Source organism: Schistocerca serialis, chromosome 6, assembly GCF_023864345.2.
Source record: "Schistocerca serialis cubense isolate TAMUIC-IGC-003099 chromosome 6, iqSchSeri2.2, whole genome shotgun sequence".
NCBI classification, from domain to species: domain Eukaryota; kingdom Metazoa; phylum Arthropoda; class Insecta; order Orthoptera; family Acrididae; genus Schistocerca; species Schistocerca serialis.
The window spans coordinates 606167641-606183904 of record NC_064643.1 but is presented as its reverse complement, the minus strand read 5'-3'; positions in this window follow the sequence as shown (position 1 = coordinate 606183904).

Below are 16264 nucleotides of genomic sequence, written 5' to 3'. Positions count from 1 at the left end.
TGTAGTCAACAACGATATGTGTGGGGCTCTATTCCCAGTGAGCGCTGAACTCTTCGTCATATTATTTCAGTTCGTCGTGTCATTTAATGTTCATACATATTCTCAACTAGCTGCTCGTGAATAACTTTAATTTTTAATGTCATTTTGTGTTAAATAGTTCAAATGGTTCAAATGGCTCTGAGCACTATGGGACTTAACTTCTAAGGTCATCAGTCCCCTAGAACTTAGAACTACTTAAACCTATCTAACCTAAGGACATCACTCACATCCATGCCCGAGGCAGGATTCGAACCTGCGACCGTAGCGGTCACGCGGTTACAGACTGAAGCGCCTAGAACCGCACGGCCACACCGGCCGGCCCCACCATCTGGTATCAATGCATTACCCTATCATCCATTATATATAATCATTTTCATAGTACACTTGATATTATAGATGAGTAGGACACAAGACAGGACATAGATAATGTCCGTTTGACGTCAACAGTGTGTAACATTTTACTTTTCTTGAATAGGACAATGTTCCTCTCCAATAATTTTTAGATTAGTTACAATAAGCTTACGCTGCAAGAGAATTCGCTTGTATTTTTCAATATGTGGTCTGTTGTCGGTTTGAAGGCCTTCCATTACATCGGCAACGTCGTGCAACTCCACCGAGGGCTGTCTGGAGTAGGGTGGAGATAGCAATGTGAACGTTGCGAGCTGTCGAAGACGATCTTCATATTCCTAATGCGATTAGGACATCGTATACTCTTGACGACGTTTAGCACCTGTGCAGTCAGTCACCCAATTTCAGAATTCATTTTGAGTAATCCTGCTAAATTCCCTAAATATTGTCTTTTTATATTGATGAGTAATATGGATAGTCGTCACGTTCATGTGCCGTCTACAACGCAAATTTAATGTTACTATCCTAGGAACTAACCTGCAATACGTTTTGTATTTCATAATCGGAACTATCTGCATTAACCGTCATCAGAGCAATGTCAGGGAACAGAATGCAGCAGTGCCTTGCTACCTACTTGAGGACCTGCTTGAGTCGTGTTCTAAGGAAAGGGTAGTTGCTGGTTCACATTATATTACACTAGCGAGAAGTACCGACTTTTCCTTTTCTCTGCAAACATCCAGAACTAAATTCAGTAACTAAATGCTAAGAATATATTTGCATTGTGCCAACTCAAAGATCAATAGATATGGATATAGATATAGATACAGATTTTTATATTTAAAGCCATTCTCGTTCTGCGTTGGAATAAACATCATTCATTATTTGCTTGTTCTTGTTACGATTGTTATTGTCATTCTCTCACTCGCAAGAGTTTTCGCATTCCTATTTGGTATCGATGCACATGAAGAGTGGCTATCAAAGAAGGGAATACTGAATGTTACGTCATGCAGAATACACTCATTTACTTCGGCTCCTCGTGATCTACGCTACAGGAGAAGTGAGATACATAAAGTTGACAGTGTGAGGACAGACCTGGTAGCACAACTGTGCAACTACACAGTGTTACCAGATAAAATGGTGCTGCGGAATCGACAGTGTAGTACGGACTTTGCCACAGTAGCAGACAGCTGGTAATTTAGGACCATGACCGTGGATTACACTTTGGTCAGTGCTGGTTAGAGTGCTGCAACTGTAAATGGAAGGCTTTGTTTGATAGTCTTATGCTGATGCTGTCTGAATAAATTATGCCATTGGATACAAAGCGGTTTAGTTTTGAGACCTAACCCACGAGGGGGGAAGGCACAGTGGTCTGCTTCAGGAATTCCAAGCAATAAAGCACAAAAAACCAACCCAGGAAGGGAGACATGCATTTGGAATTTGTTCATCGTTACGGGGTCAAACAAGAGGGTAACATTACTGAAACAATGATCGGGCTACTTAGTATATAATAGAGCATACAGATTTCAAGGAGGAAACGTATGAAGACGCAGACTTCCTCGTTATCAATATGTGCGGCATATCTTTCGTGTTAACGAAAGTAAATTCCCGCTTTACCTCTTCTTACGTGTCAAATGAAATGAATGCCATGAGGAACAGAATATTTGTTGACTACGTCTCTTCTTGCTTCCATCCCTACCAACATATTTCTTCATTCTCGTGGTAATTATGACATTCTATGTGTATGCTGCAAAAGATTGCAAGTGGACAAATTCGACATCGAGGTGCAAAGCGTTATATTCAATTCGAATAAGCTTCCGGTGTATTTTTACTTCGTTTGTATTTTTAGATGATTATGAACGTTACGGAAAATTATCTCACATGCTTTATGTTGAATGAGAAACATTGAATGATCCGTTTTGCTTTCCCTACGTTGAAATGATATAATGTCGGCGTCAACAGCCTTCTTCCACGCCGGAAGCTGAAACTTGTATCATTCTGGATTAATGATAATTGAATGTCTCATATGTATACATAGCCCAGAAGGCGACGTCAGAAACCATCAGGGGAGAACGCCGCATAAAAACCAAACGTGCGCGCGCGTCTCCACTCTGAAGAACCGTATCGGAGAATCACGGCAAGCATTTCGCTGAAGAGCTGCCTCGCCAGAGAGCCTAGAAATGGCAGCGTCGTAGCAATTATTTGTCAACACTCTGATAGTGCATTTACTTCCGGGTGTAGGTCGGCGTTACCTCGCTAAATTCACTTGACATTCGTTTTCCACATCGAAGACTCGTACGATATAATCCACTGCAAGATGACACAATTAGAAAGTATATTTAATTTCTGGACTCCAAGAACGGCGTTCTTCACATAAGTAACACCTGTTTGTGTGTGCATTCGGGAGGACGACGGTGCAATCCCGCGCCCGGCCATCCTGATTTAGGTTTTCAATGATTTCCCTAAATCGCTTCAGGCAAATGCCGGGATGGTTCCTTAGGAAGGGCACGGCCGATTTCCTTCCCCATCCTTCCCTAATCCGAGCTTGTGCTCCGTCTCTAATGACATCGTTGTCGACGGGACGTTAAAACAGTAATCTCCACCTCCTCTGTTCGTGTGTTTAAGGTTGCGTTTTGAGGCTCAGGCAACATCGCAGTGACTATATTCCGCCTCTGGCCGCCAGTGTGTCGTTAGCTCAGATGTTCCCTTGTGCGTTGCAGTGCTTGTACTATAAGACATAGCAGTTCGAATCACGGTAGAAGCCGCTGAGTACAACCTTTTATTTTCCATTTTAATTAATGGAGTTGCAAACTGCTAGTAAAAATTTCTTATGCGCAATCTGAAGAATGCCTTTAAACATCAATCTTCGTCCGATTTCGACTTAGTAAATTAAGTTAATATCATGGATTTCTGCTTTGCGAATTCCAAGGTGCTTCACTGTAAAATAGACCCTGAAAAGATTCAAACCGACTGTCAACGATATAAATTTGAGCTTTGTTCGTCATATAGGTCTAACATGTCAGAAGGTTGTTTATGAAGTGCACATGTTCATTAATGTAGTTCCCTTCTTCTAAATTTTTGCAATAGCATTTAACTGTAGACGTTTTCTAACACCGGCGTTAGCAATTCCTTTCCGTTCTCTGAAACCTTCAAAACGACAAATTTTTCTGGTTTAAATCTGATGACCTTAACTATCACTTCCGATCAACAATAAATACTTCATGAACCCATACATGGAACTTCAAATGTGCAGTGTTCCTGCACTGCTACAGAGCATGCATTGCAAGGTATTCACACAGTTTATCGCATAGACTTACCATAAGGAATGAAACAAGAACTGTAATACACTTTACACCACAGACGCTCACTCTGGCTTGACGAAAACATCCAAACATTGACCAAAAGTTGCACAAATAATTGAGTTTGAAAGGAAAAGAAACGAGGTATGAAGCATTTATAAATTCATCGAATGTGGTGAGGTGGTTTAATTTCGTCCCAGTCTATAAAATTAATTTCGGGCCATACTCAGCTCTTGCCGATTAATGAAATATAATACCCGCCTACTAATCAGGGCGTCTGTCTCCGTTGCTTTTGAGCGTGAATGGAAATTGTAGAAATTTTCTGTGGAGCAACATTTAATAATAAAGCGTTTTAAATCATCGAAAGCGATGAGCGGTAGCAGGCGCTTTCGATAAAGAACGGGGGAGTGCAGCGCCGCTGCTGTCGCCACGGCCGCTGCCAGTAGCCAGCAAATGGATCCCGGAGCTTTGCCGCATACGGCGTCCAGAGGAGGACAGTCTGCAGGAAATCTGCCGCAAAATCGTTACTGGATAAAATTTTGATATCGGTGTGTCACAAAGCGAAATAGATTGAATCTGCGCTACCATTACATTCACGACTTCAGCATTCAGACAGAAGAGGCTATAAAAATATTTTATACCAGCTGCTCTCGATCCACTGACATCATGAACAGAAACAACGCACGCTACCGCTAGACCACAGGCGTAATCAGCCTAGAGTTTCTCTATCATGGGACAAGTTTTCCTCCAGGAAGTGCCGCAGTCTACAGTGTTGCCAGATTGTGCAGATAACTGGACTTAGAGAATTAGTGAGTTGGCCAGTTTTTTTGTCCCATGTCGCGATCGGCGCGGACTTAGCCTCTGAAGCGGCTGGCCGCCGGTCAAGTTTTATGTCAAAGAGTGTACATAGAAGTACTTGAGTTACTGTAAATTATCAATCAATCCATCTATCTGTGTTTACAATAATAAAATACAAAATGAGCATTTATGAACATATCATGGCATTATACATCTATGAGAAAGATGTTCAAGTCTTCTAAACCAATGCTAAGTAAGTTCCTGTAACACACTTCTTACATTTTATTTAAATGTATAGCCCAGACCTAAAGATTTTTAACTCCCCTAATTATGTAGACTTTTGAAAATAACAAGTTAATCTGACGATACCGGTAAAGCGAAATAAAAATAAGAGTATATTTGCAGCTGACAACTGAATTTCATTCTGAAATATATCCTACAGTTGCTGAAAAGTAACAATTCTGAATAAAACAACATTAAATGTGTTCTTGTTTAGTATGTTAAAAGTCTCTAGCTTAAATATAACTTTTCAAGCCACTACGACCTTACATCATTATAAAATTTGATACACTTCTCCAGACAATTTTCGGTCGACGTATGAGGTTCTCCAGACGTTCTCGCCTACCTTTTCAATTGCACCAAAATTCCTCTTCAGCAGACCTGTTGTTCCGATTTCAATGATTCACAGAGCAAGGTGGCGCAGTTGGTGAAATAATAGATTCGCATTTGGGAGGTGGATGGTTCGAATCTCCGTCTAACCATGCAGACTTGGATGTTCCACCGTTCCCTAAGCAGTAAAAGGCAAATTTGGGGGTCGTTCCTTTGAGTAGCACACGTCTCATTTATCGTCTAAATAGCCTACATTTACATGATTACTTTGTAATTCACAATTAAGTGACTGGCGAAGGGTTTATCGAACCACCTTTAAGCTACATCTCTACCGTTCTAATCTCGAATGATGCCTACGGCATTTAAATGTTTCGATCATTTACGTCTACATCATACTACACAAGCCACCTAATGGTGTGTGGTGGAGAGTACTATCGGTACCACTGTCGGATCCCTCCAACCTTGTTCCACTCGCGGATAGTGCGTGGGAAGAAAGATTGTCGGTAAGCCTCTGTATTGACTCTTAATTTCTCGAATTTTCTTCTCGTGGTCAATGCACGAGATGTATGTGGGGGAAGTAATGTTGTCTGACTCCTTCTGAAAAGTGCTGTCCCGAAATTTCAATAGTAAATCTCACCGTGATGTACAACGTCTCTCTTGTAACGTCTTCCAGTGGAGTTCGTTTAGCATCTCCGCAACGCTCTGTCGCCAGTTAAACGATCCCGTGGCAAAACGCGCCGCTCTTGGTTGGATCTTCTCTATTTCTTCCACTAGTCTTACCTGATAGGGATCCCAGATAGATGAACAATACTCAACAATCGGCCGAACGAGCTCCTTATAAGCCACCACTTCGTGAATGAGTTACATTTTCTTGAGATTATTTCGATGAATCTGAGTCTGGCATCTGCTTTTCCCACTATATATTTTATGTGGTCCTTCCACTTTAGGTCGCTCTGGATAGTTACGCCTAGGTATTTTACGGCAGACACTGTCTCCAGCTATTTGTCATCAATAGTGTAGCTGTACAATAGTGGATTTCTTTCCCTACGTATGCGCAATATGTCACATTTATTTATGTTCAGGATCAGCTGCCAGAGCCTACAACATTCATCAATCCCATGCAGGTCGTTCTGCAAATTCTTACTGTCTTCTGGCGTTGCTACTTTGGTATAGACAACTGCATCATCTGCGAATAGCCTTAAAGAGCATTTGACGATTTCTACTAGATCATTTATATATATTGTAAACAGAAACGGTCCATCACACTTCCCTGTGGTACTCTAGATATTACCTTTACATGTGTCGATTTTGTTCCGTTACGAGCGACCTGTCGAGTTCTGTCTGCAAGACAGTCTTGAATCCAATTGCAGGTCTGTTCCGATACCCCATAAGTTCGTATTTTTTCATAATTTTTTTACTAAACAGCAATGCGGGACGGTGTCAAATGCCTTACTGAAACCAAGGAACGCGGCATCAACCTGAGCGCCGTTGTTCACTGCGCTGTGGATCTCACGGACGAACAGAGCAAGCTGAGTTTCGCAGGATCTCTGTTTGAGGAATCCATGTTGATTTTTGTAGAGATGATGTTCATTTTCCACAAACGTCATAATTCTTGAGCATATAGCATGTTTCATAATTCTAAAACAGATTGACGTCAACGATATAGGTCTATAACTGTGTGGACCTGTCTTACGGCCTTTCTTAAAAACAGGAATGACCTGCGCTTTTTTCCAGTCCTTAGGTACCTTTCGTTGCTCAAGCGATCTACGATAAATTACTGCTAGAAGGGAAGCAAGTTCTTTCGCATAATCTTTATAGAATCTTATAGGTATATTATCTCGTCCTGACATCTTTCCACTACTAAGCGATTGTAGCTGCTTTTCAATTCCGCTATCGGTTATCTCAATACCTGCTATTTCGATGTTCGTACGAAGATTGAAAGGAGGGACAGTGTTGGAATTTTCCGCGGTGAAACAACTTCGGAAGACCGAATTCGGCGTTCTGTTATCTTCGGTTTCGGTGCCGGTGTGATCGCTGAAAGAATGAATAGATGATTTTGACCCACTTACTGATTTTATATACGACTAAAATCTCTTAGGGTTTTACTCATGTCGGTTAACGACGTCTTACTTTCGAAACCATTGAACGCTTCTCTCGTTGCTGTCCTTACGCTCATTTCCGGTTCGTTCAGCTTTTGTTTGCCAGGTAGGTTTTTACTTCTCTTGAATCTGAGATGATGTGCTGTTTGTTTACGTAGCGCTTTTCTAATGCAGATATTAAACCATGATGGATCTTTCCCATCCCTTATGACTTTACTCGAAACATACTTGTGTAGGTCATATTGAACGATGCCTTTGAATTTTTTTTCCATTTTTTTTCTCCACGTCTTCGTCCTCGTCATCGAATATTTGATGCTGACTCCTGAGATATTCCGAAATTTGTATCCTGTCACCCTCGCTGAGCAAATTTATCTTCCTACCTTTGTTAACATTCCTTGTAGGACCCGTTGTTGTCATAGATGCTGTCACAGCCTTATGATCACTGATACCTTCCTCTATGTTAAGTGATTCGGTAAGTTCAGGTCTGTTTGTTGCCAGGAGGTCTAAAACGTTACCTTCACGAGTTGGTTCTCTAAGTATCTGCTCAAGGTAATTTTCGAACAAGAATCCAGAACAATGCCACACGAATCCCTGTCTCCGGCACCAGTTTTGATGGCATAACACTCCCAATCTATACCTGGAAAGTTGAAGTCACCCCCTATTACAATGGCGTGATCAGGAAAATTATACTGCAAGTTTTGTCTGAAGAGCTTTACAATTACAGATCCTGGTCCAGGTTGTTTATAAAAGTATCCGATCACTATTTTTGACTGTTTTTTGATACTCAATTTCACCCAGGTTAATTCACATTCGGAATCCATGATAACCTCGCTAGATTTCATCGAATTTTTTACTGCAATAAACACGCCACCACCGTTGGTGACTAACCTATCCTTACGACAAACTTTCCTGTCAGAACTTAGGATTTCGTTGTCATTGACCTCTGACTTCAACCAGCTTTCTGTTCCCGATACTATCTGTGCATTATAACCCTCAGTAAGCGATACTAATTCTGGGACCTTTCCTTAGATACTCCTGCACTTTACTAAAATCACATTAATCTTTTCTATCTCTGATCTGCGGGAGCCAAGATTCAAGGAAGGGGGTCCTCTAACCTAAGAAAAGCCCCATGTGCACGCCACATGAACTCCGCTACCCTAGTAGCCGCTTCCTGCATGTAGTGCACGCCTGGCGTATTAAGGGGAAACCTACAAATCTGTATCCGATAGTGGAGGTCGAGAAATTCGCATCCGAAACCGTCGCAGAGCCGTCTGAGCCTCTGGTTGAGACCTTTCAATCTGCTCCAAACCAGAGGATCGCGATCAACACTTGGTCCGATGCTACAAATAGACGGCTTAACCTGCACCCCACGTGCGTTGCTAGTTGCCTCCACCAAATCAGCCAGACGCCGAAAGGAGCCGAGGATGGCCTCGGAACCCAAGCGGCCGGCGTCATACGTGCCGACATGTGCCACTACACGCAGCCGGTTGCACCCAGTGCGTGCAATAGCTGCCGGCAGGGCCACCTCCAAGTCACGGATGAGACCTCCCGACAAACATACCGAATGCACACTGGAATTCTTTCCCGCCTTGCCTGTAATCTCCCTAAGGGGCTCCATCACCCACCTAGCATTGGAGTTCCCAATGACTGACATACCTACCCTCTGTACTTGTCCGGCCTGGGCAGAAAAATCGACGGCTGGCCCAATAGGAGAGGCATCCCGTGCTGGCTCAGTTATCAACAACACGGCCTGCTCCCTCTTTCGCCTTCCGCCCAGTGACACGCGAACCCACCACTGTCTGCCACCCACTCTGGAGTGAGGAGGGACCGGTCAGATGTTGCGATCAGAAGCCGCAGTGACGTTCGGGACACCAGGGGATTCCAGTGGCACCAAAGGTGTCGAGGGTCTCGTCACTGGCGCCCCGACGTCACCGCGACTTCGAGCATTAGCTAGAAGCTTGTCGACGGTAGCCAACGCAGCTTCCAGCTGTTTACGGACAGCAGCCAACTCTCCTTGTGTCCGCTCACAACAAGCACATTCCCTAGCCATATCGCATTGTGTATAAAATATATGTAAGGTCTCAAATGGCACTACTGAGTTTGAAAATATGTCGGTGGAGAATAAAGTGTTTTGGTGTGCAGATTTCTCTCTGTACTCTGAGGGTGCAACCTATTGAACGGAAAAAAATTTCTCTACTGAAGTTGATGCATCTACAGATATCCATTATTAGAAACCCTCCTTACCGAAAAATTACTGCGCGAGATACAAATTCAAACTACAATGCACTGATGTAAACCCGTATGCTGTCTACTAGCACAAAATTAAAACTTAGTGGCGTGACGGAGTTTCTGGCGACGGGAAAATTTACACTAGGAAGCCGCCCTGCACAGGGATATTCACTAGACTTACCCAAAAACTAAAGCTACGATTAATTTTCTAACCACTAGTCTACCCAGTAAAATACGCACATATAGTTCACTTCTTTGCAGAAGCACGTGAACAAAAAACAAAGACTAAATTAATTTACAGTTTATCAGACGAGTGCTGCTGCTGCTCTGCTGCGTGTCGTCTCGACTCGGCCGCTGCCGCTACACTTTAGGCAATCCACTGAGACTGTGGACTCGTACATGAAGAAATGAACGTGTGATTAACTTCCACATCGTTTTCCAACACGTACTTGGCTTCGTCTCTAATGACCTCATGTCGACGTTAAATGCACTACTGGCCATTAAAATTGCTACACCAAGAGAAATGCAGATGATAAACGGGTATTCATTGGACAAATATATTATACTAGAACTGACATGTGATTACATTTTCACGCAAATTTGGGTGCATAGATACTGAGACATCAGTACCCAGAACAACCACCTCCGCCCGTAATAACGGCCATGATACGCATGGGCATTGAGTTAAACAGAGCTTGGATGGCGTGTACAGGTACAGCTGCCCATGCAGCTTCAACACGATACCACAGTTCATCAAGAGTAGTGACTGGCGTATTGTGACGAGCCAGTTGCGCGGCCACCATTGACCAGACGTTTTCAATTGGTGAGGCATCAGGAATACGTGCTGGCCAGGGCAGCAATCGAACATTTTTTGTATCTAGAAAGGCCGATACAGGACCTGCAACATGCGGTCGTGCATTATGTTGCTGAAATGTAGGGTTTCGCAGGGATCGAATGAAGGGTAGAGCCACGGGCCGTAACACATCTGAAATGCAACGTCCACTGTTCAAAGTGCCGTCAATGCGAGCAAGAGGTGACCGAGACGTGTAACCAATGGCACCCCATACCATCACGCCGGATGATACGCCATTATGGCGATGACGAATACACGCTTCCAATGTGTGTTCACCGTCATGTCGGCAAACACGGATGCGACCATCATGATGCTGTAAACAGAACCTGGATTCATCCGAAAAAATGAAGTTTTGCCATTCGTGCACCCAGGTTCGTCGTTCAGTACACCATCGCAGGCACTCCTGTCTGTCATGCAGCGTCAAGGGTAACCGCAGCCATGGTCTCCGAGCTGATAGTCCATGCTGCTGCAAACGACGTCGAACTGTTCGTGCAGATGGTTGTTGTCTTGCAAACGTTCCCATCTGTTGACTCAGGGGTCGAGACGTGGCTGCACGATCCGTTACAGTCATGCGAAAAGATATGTCATCTCGACTGCTAGTGATACGAGGCCGCTGGGACCCAGCACGGCGTTCCGTATTACTCTCCTGAACCCACAGATTCCACATTCTGCTAACGGTCATTGCATCTCGACCAACGCGAGCAGCAATGTTGCGATGCGGTAAACCCCAATCACGATAGGCTACAATCCGACCTTTATCAAAGTCGGAAACGTGATTTCTCCTCCTTACACGAGGCATCACAACAACGTTTCACCAGGCAACGCTGGTCAACTGCTGTTTGTGTACGAGAAATCGGTTGGAAACTTTTCTCATGTCAGCACGTTGTAGGTGTCGCCACGGGCGCCAATCTTATCTGAATGCTCTGAAAAGCTAATCATTTGCATGTAACAGCATCTTCTTCCTGTCGGTTAAATTTCGCGTCTGTAGCACGTCATCTTCATAGTGTGGCAATTTTAATGGCCATCTGTGAAAACCTCAATGTCATTGCACGCTCGATATTCCTTAAGCTTCCCTTACGGTAAACCTTACGATGTTATTATTCTTGTCGCTCGACATTCTATTCCCCTCCAGGTAACTGCTTCAGGTAGTGTGATATGAAATGGGACATGGAGATAATTTCAGAGAAAACAAATCACGAGTTAACACTTCTATACCTATAATCCGCGAATCAGTGTGGTACAGGAAGCGGCCGGCCGTGGTGGCCGAGCGGTTCTAGGCGCTACAAATCAAATGGCTCTGAGCCCCATGGGACTTAACATCTGTGATCATCAGTCCCCTAGAACTTAGAACTACTTAAATCTAACTAACCTAAGGACATCACACACATCCATGCCCGAGGCAGGATTCGAACCTGCGACCGTAGCGGTCACGCGGTTCCAGACTGAAGCGCCAGAACCGCCGGCCACACCGGCCGGCTTAGGCACTAGAGCCTGGAACTGCGCTACCGCTACGGTCGCAGGTTCGAATCCTGCTTCGGGCATGGATGGGTGTGATATCCTTAGGTTGGTTAGGTTTAAGTAGTTCTAAGTTCTAGGGGACTGATGACCTCAGAAGCTAAGTCCCATAGTAATCAGAGCTATTTGAACCATACAGAAAGGGGTTTGCTGTTCCATGTGTTAAATTATCTTCTTGAGCCAATCACGACTCGAGCGTGGAGAAATTTACTGCTTGTGCACTTCCGTGCGTTATTATATTTCCCTAATTTTATTTGATTTATGTAATCATTATGCAGTGCTAAATTTGTTGTGTTTCGGAGTGCTTATTTACCTTTACTTGTGTTTCTTTACCTATACTTATGTTGTTTTTGTTCTTTAAGCTTTGGTGTTTGGAGCCAACGAGATAGCAAGGGGTAAACTAAGCTCATATACACGAAACATCCTATTTTATGGAGCTAGAGCGAACCAAATTCTTTGGGGTTGAGCTTCATCTTCTTGTGACCTGGAAGGTCACCAGAGTTGAAGCATTGCGTCAGTTGTTGCAAGAGTGGGAGGTATCAACAATCATTTGTCGGAAACTACTTTCAAAACTCATGGAAGACGAAGTCATTATGGTCCCTCCTCTGGATTGCGTTATGTAGGGCAAAAGCGTCGTCGTCTGTTAGTAAGAGCCATAAGATTTAGTCCAGTCTAAGTGTTTTCATTTCACTACATCTAAACTCGACAGTCTATCTTGCGGCGAGTGGCGGAGAGTACTTCGGGTATCTTTCCTGTTCTGTTAGTGAATATGCAAGGATAAAAAGACAGCAAGCAAGTGTGTGCTCTCTAATTTCTCTGATTTTAATCACGGCCACTTGGCGAGATATATGTCGGAGGAAGTAATATGTTTCTTGACTCTACTCACAATTTGGGCTCTTAAGAATTTCAAAAGCTAATCTCGCCGCGAAGCACAAAGCCTCGACTGTAGCATCTGCCAGTGGTGTTCTTGGAGCAAGTCCTCTTACTACACGGACTCTTAAGGGAATGTGCCACCTTCTCGGGATCTTCTTTATCTCCTCTTTTAATCCTGCCTGTTAAGAGTTCTAGACTGTCAAACAATGCTGAACAATACGTCACACTGGGGATTTTTAAACTCTAGGGTGTATCAAAAATAATCATCCGATCTGGCACGTCTGTATTTCTGAAACAAATAAATACATACACTGCATTTTGTTTTTTGATGAACCGGAATTTCAAATTTTCATAGGTGTTCCATATGCCCCCGATTGAGATGCAAGGCCTATGTCAATGCGGTTTTCAAATTGTTCCACATTGCAGCGAGCATGTCTTGAGTTACAGCTTCCGCAGCTGATGTTATGCGATGTTTCAGTTCATTCATCGTTGTTGGTAACGGAGGCACATAGTCTATATACCCTCACAAAAAATAACATACAGTCAGGTCCATTAACCTTAGAGGCCAGTAATGTAAGGCCGAATCATTTGGTCCAGTGCGACCGATCCATTGTTCAGTAATCCTTTGATTTAAAAATTCCAGCACTTCCAGATGCCAGTGTGGCGGTGCCCGATCCTGTTGGTAAATGAAGTCGTTCAAATCAGTCTCCAACTGTGGGAAAAAAAGTCTCAAGCTTATCGCAATATGTGCTTCCTGTGACAGTGTTCTGGACAAAAAAAAAAAAAAAAAAAAAGAAAGTGGACCATACACCTTTTCCCATAAATGTGCACAAATCACATTAAATTTCGGAGAGTCCCTCTCATGTTGTACAACTACATGTGGTTGTTCCGTACCCCATATTTTCACATTATGACCGTTCACCTTTCCATGTAAATGGAATGTGGCTTCATCACTAAGCACTAAGTGTGGAAGAAAACTGTCATCCTCCATCTTGCCTAGACATAAATTACAGAATTCCACTCGTTGTCGTTTGTCACCTTCACAAAGAGCTTGCAGTAGCTGTAAAAGTCGATGTTACACAAGCCAGACTGACAACGAGGGCTTGATATCACCAAGAAATTAATCATTTTGTGTGTGTACAGATCTCCCAGTGCTAGTGTGGATACTTTTTTCAATAGATTAACAGAAGTCCTAGATAAAGTCTCAAGTACAAAGGTCAACATAATTCTGTGTGGAGACATTAACACTAATATCATAAATGAATCCAACAGCACCTTCGTAAATGTCCTTCAAAGTTTTGGCATGTCCCTATTGGTCAGCAGTGCAACAAGAGTTCTACAATGACTGCATCAGTAATTGACCATCACAAATATGGACGGGGAAAAATATGAGGTAGCTGTAAAAGATCTCGGACTATCAGACCATCTCTGTCAAATAACAAGAGTAAAATCAGGCATCGAATTATTCCCTAAACTACAAACCTACAAACAACATCAATCAGAAATCAAAATAAAAGATTTTTCAAAAGAACTAGCAAAACAAAACTGGGATGAATTGTATAAGGAAACCAACGTGAATATGAAATTCTCTAAATTCTCCACATTGTTTAAATTGAACTTAGAAAAGGCATTTCCAAAAATATGCATGTCTGTATCAACATCTCACAAAAGCAGATGGATAACAGCAGGTATTAAGAAGTCCTCCCAAACACAAACACCTCAGTTCCATGAAAAAGAATCGCAATGATCCACAATTCTTAAATTTCTATCATAGATAGAAAAAGATCTATAGGAAGGAGCTGATTACTGCAATAAAGTCATTTAATGACAAAATAATTTATAATGCAGAGAATAAAACCAGAGCAGTCTGGGATGTTATTAAAAGGAAACGGGGAGAGGAAAACACTATGTCATACTGCTAAGGGAGGGGGATAAGGTAATAAATGATACACAACACTTAGAAAAAGATGTAAACGAGCATTTCTCAAGTATTGCAGAGAAGTTGCAGCAAAAATTCTCCAAAACAAATATAACACCTGTAAATAATGTTGCACTAAATACAATGATGTTACTTCCAACCACAGAGAATTAAGCCAATAAAACTGTTCAAAAATCAAAAAATAAAAAGTCAGTAGGCTTAGACTAAGTACCAATGTGTGTACTGAAACAATGCAGAGGGATTATACAAGGCCCTCAACATCAGGGACATTTCCAGAGCAGTTAAAACAGGCAAGAGTTGTACCTTTGCTTAAAAAGCTAATGCAGAAGGCATAGAAAATTACTGGCCCAATTTCCTGCTGTCGGCATTCTGAAAAATAATAGAAACAATTATGAAAGACAGATTAACGAATTACTTGAATAAATACGATCTTTTAAGCGAATCACAGTTTGGTTTCGGAAGTGGCAAATATACAGAGGCAGCCATAGTAGAATTCACAAAAGTTGTACTTGATGCTCTTGGTAAAGTTGAGTATGTCACAGGCATATTTTTGGATCTTTCCAAGGCCTTTGATACGGTTGACTACAAGACTCTGTTAAAAAAAATTAGAAGCATTAGGAATAAGAGGGGTACCTAATGATGGGTTTCGATCATACCTAGCAGACAGGGTATAAAGAGAAGAGATAACATATACTTCAAATAGATCTCAACAATTAGTAAAACACATACCGGAGCCAAAATACATTAATACAGGGGTTCAAGGTAGCATAATAGGGCCAATACTATTTCTGCTATGCATCAGTGACTTTCCCATTAGTGTTACTCATGGTGAAAAATTGTCTTTCAGTGATGACAGCAATATTATAGTCATTGAGAAAACAAGAGAACTCCTTGCAGAGAAAGGAAATGAAACTTTCAAGGAAGTTTACGATTGGTCACTAAGCAATAAAGTGACATTGAATATAAAGAAGACTAATGCTGTGAATTTCAGTTTGAAAAGGAAAGATGACAATGTTAAATTAAATGTAGATGGCACATTTATAGACATGTAACAAATGCAAAATTTCTAGGAATGAATATTGACTCTCAGTAGAAGTGGTGTGAACACTCAAAGGTACTTGCAAACAGAATGTCATCAGCATGTTATGACCTTAGAATCCTATCATCAGTGTGTAACATGCAGTGTCTTTTAGTTATATATTATTCCTGTGTCCACTCAGTTTTCAGCTATGGCATTCTTTTTTGGGAACAAATGCACAAAATATGAACACAATTTTCAAACTCCAGAAAAGAGTCAAAGAATAATAACCAAAAATACTAGTCGAGCTCATCGTAAAGATCTGTTCAAAACACTGGGGATTTTAACAGCTCCATGTGAATACACTTACCAGCCAGTTGTACACATCAAAAATAACACTGGTAATTACTGCACAAACAGGTCTGTCCATGACCATGCGACAAGAGACTCAAATTATATTTACCAAGAAAAAGTAAACATAAAACTCAAAACAGCATTTTCTGCCAAGAAATATAAAACTGTATAATAAATTATCAAAAGAGATTAAAGAAACTGCAAAAATACACTTATTAAAAAGGCAGCTAAAAAGTACCTGTTATGCAATACACTTTATACATTGAAGGATTACTTAGATAAAACAGAGTAGGA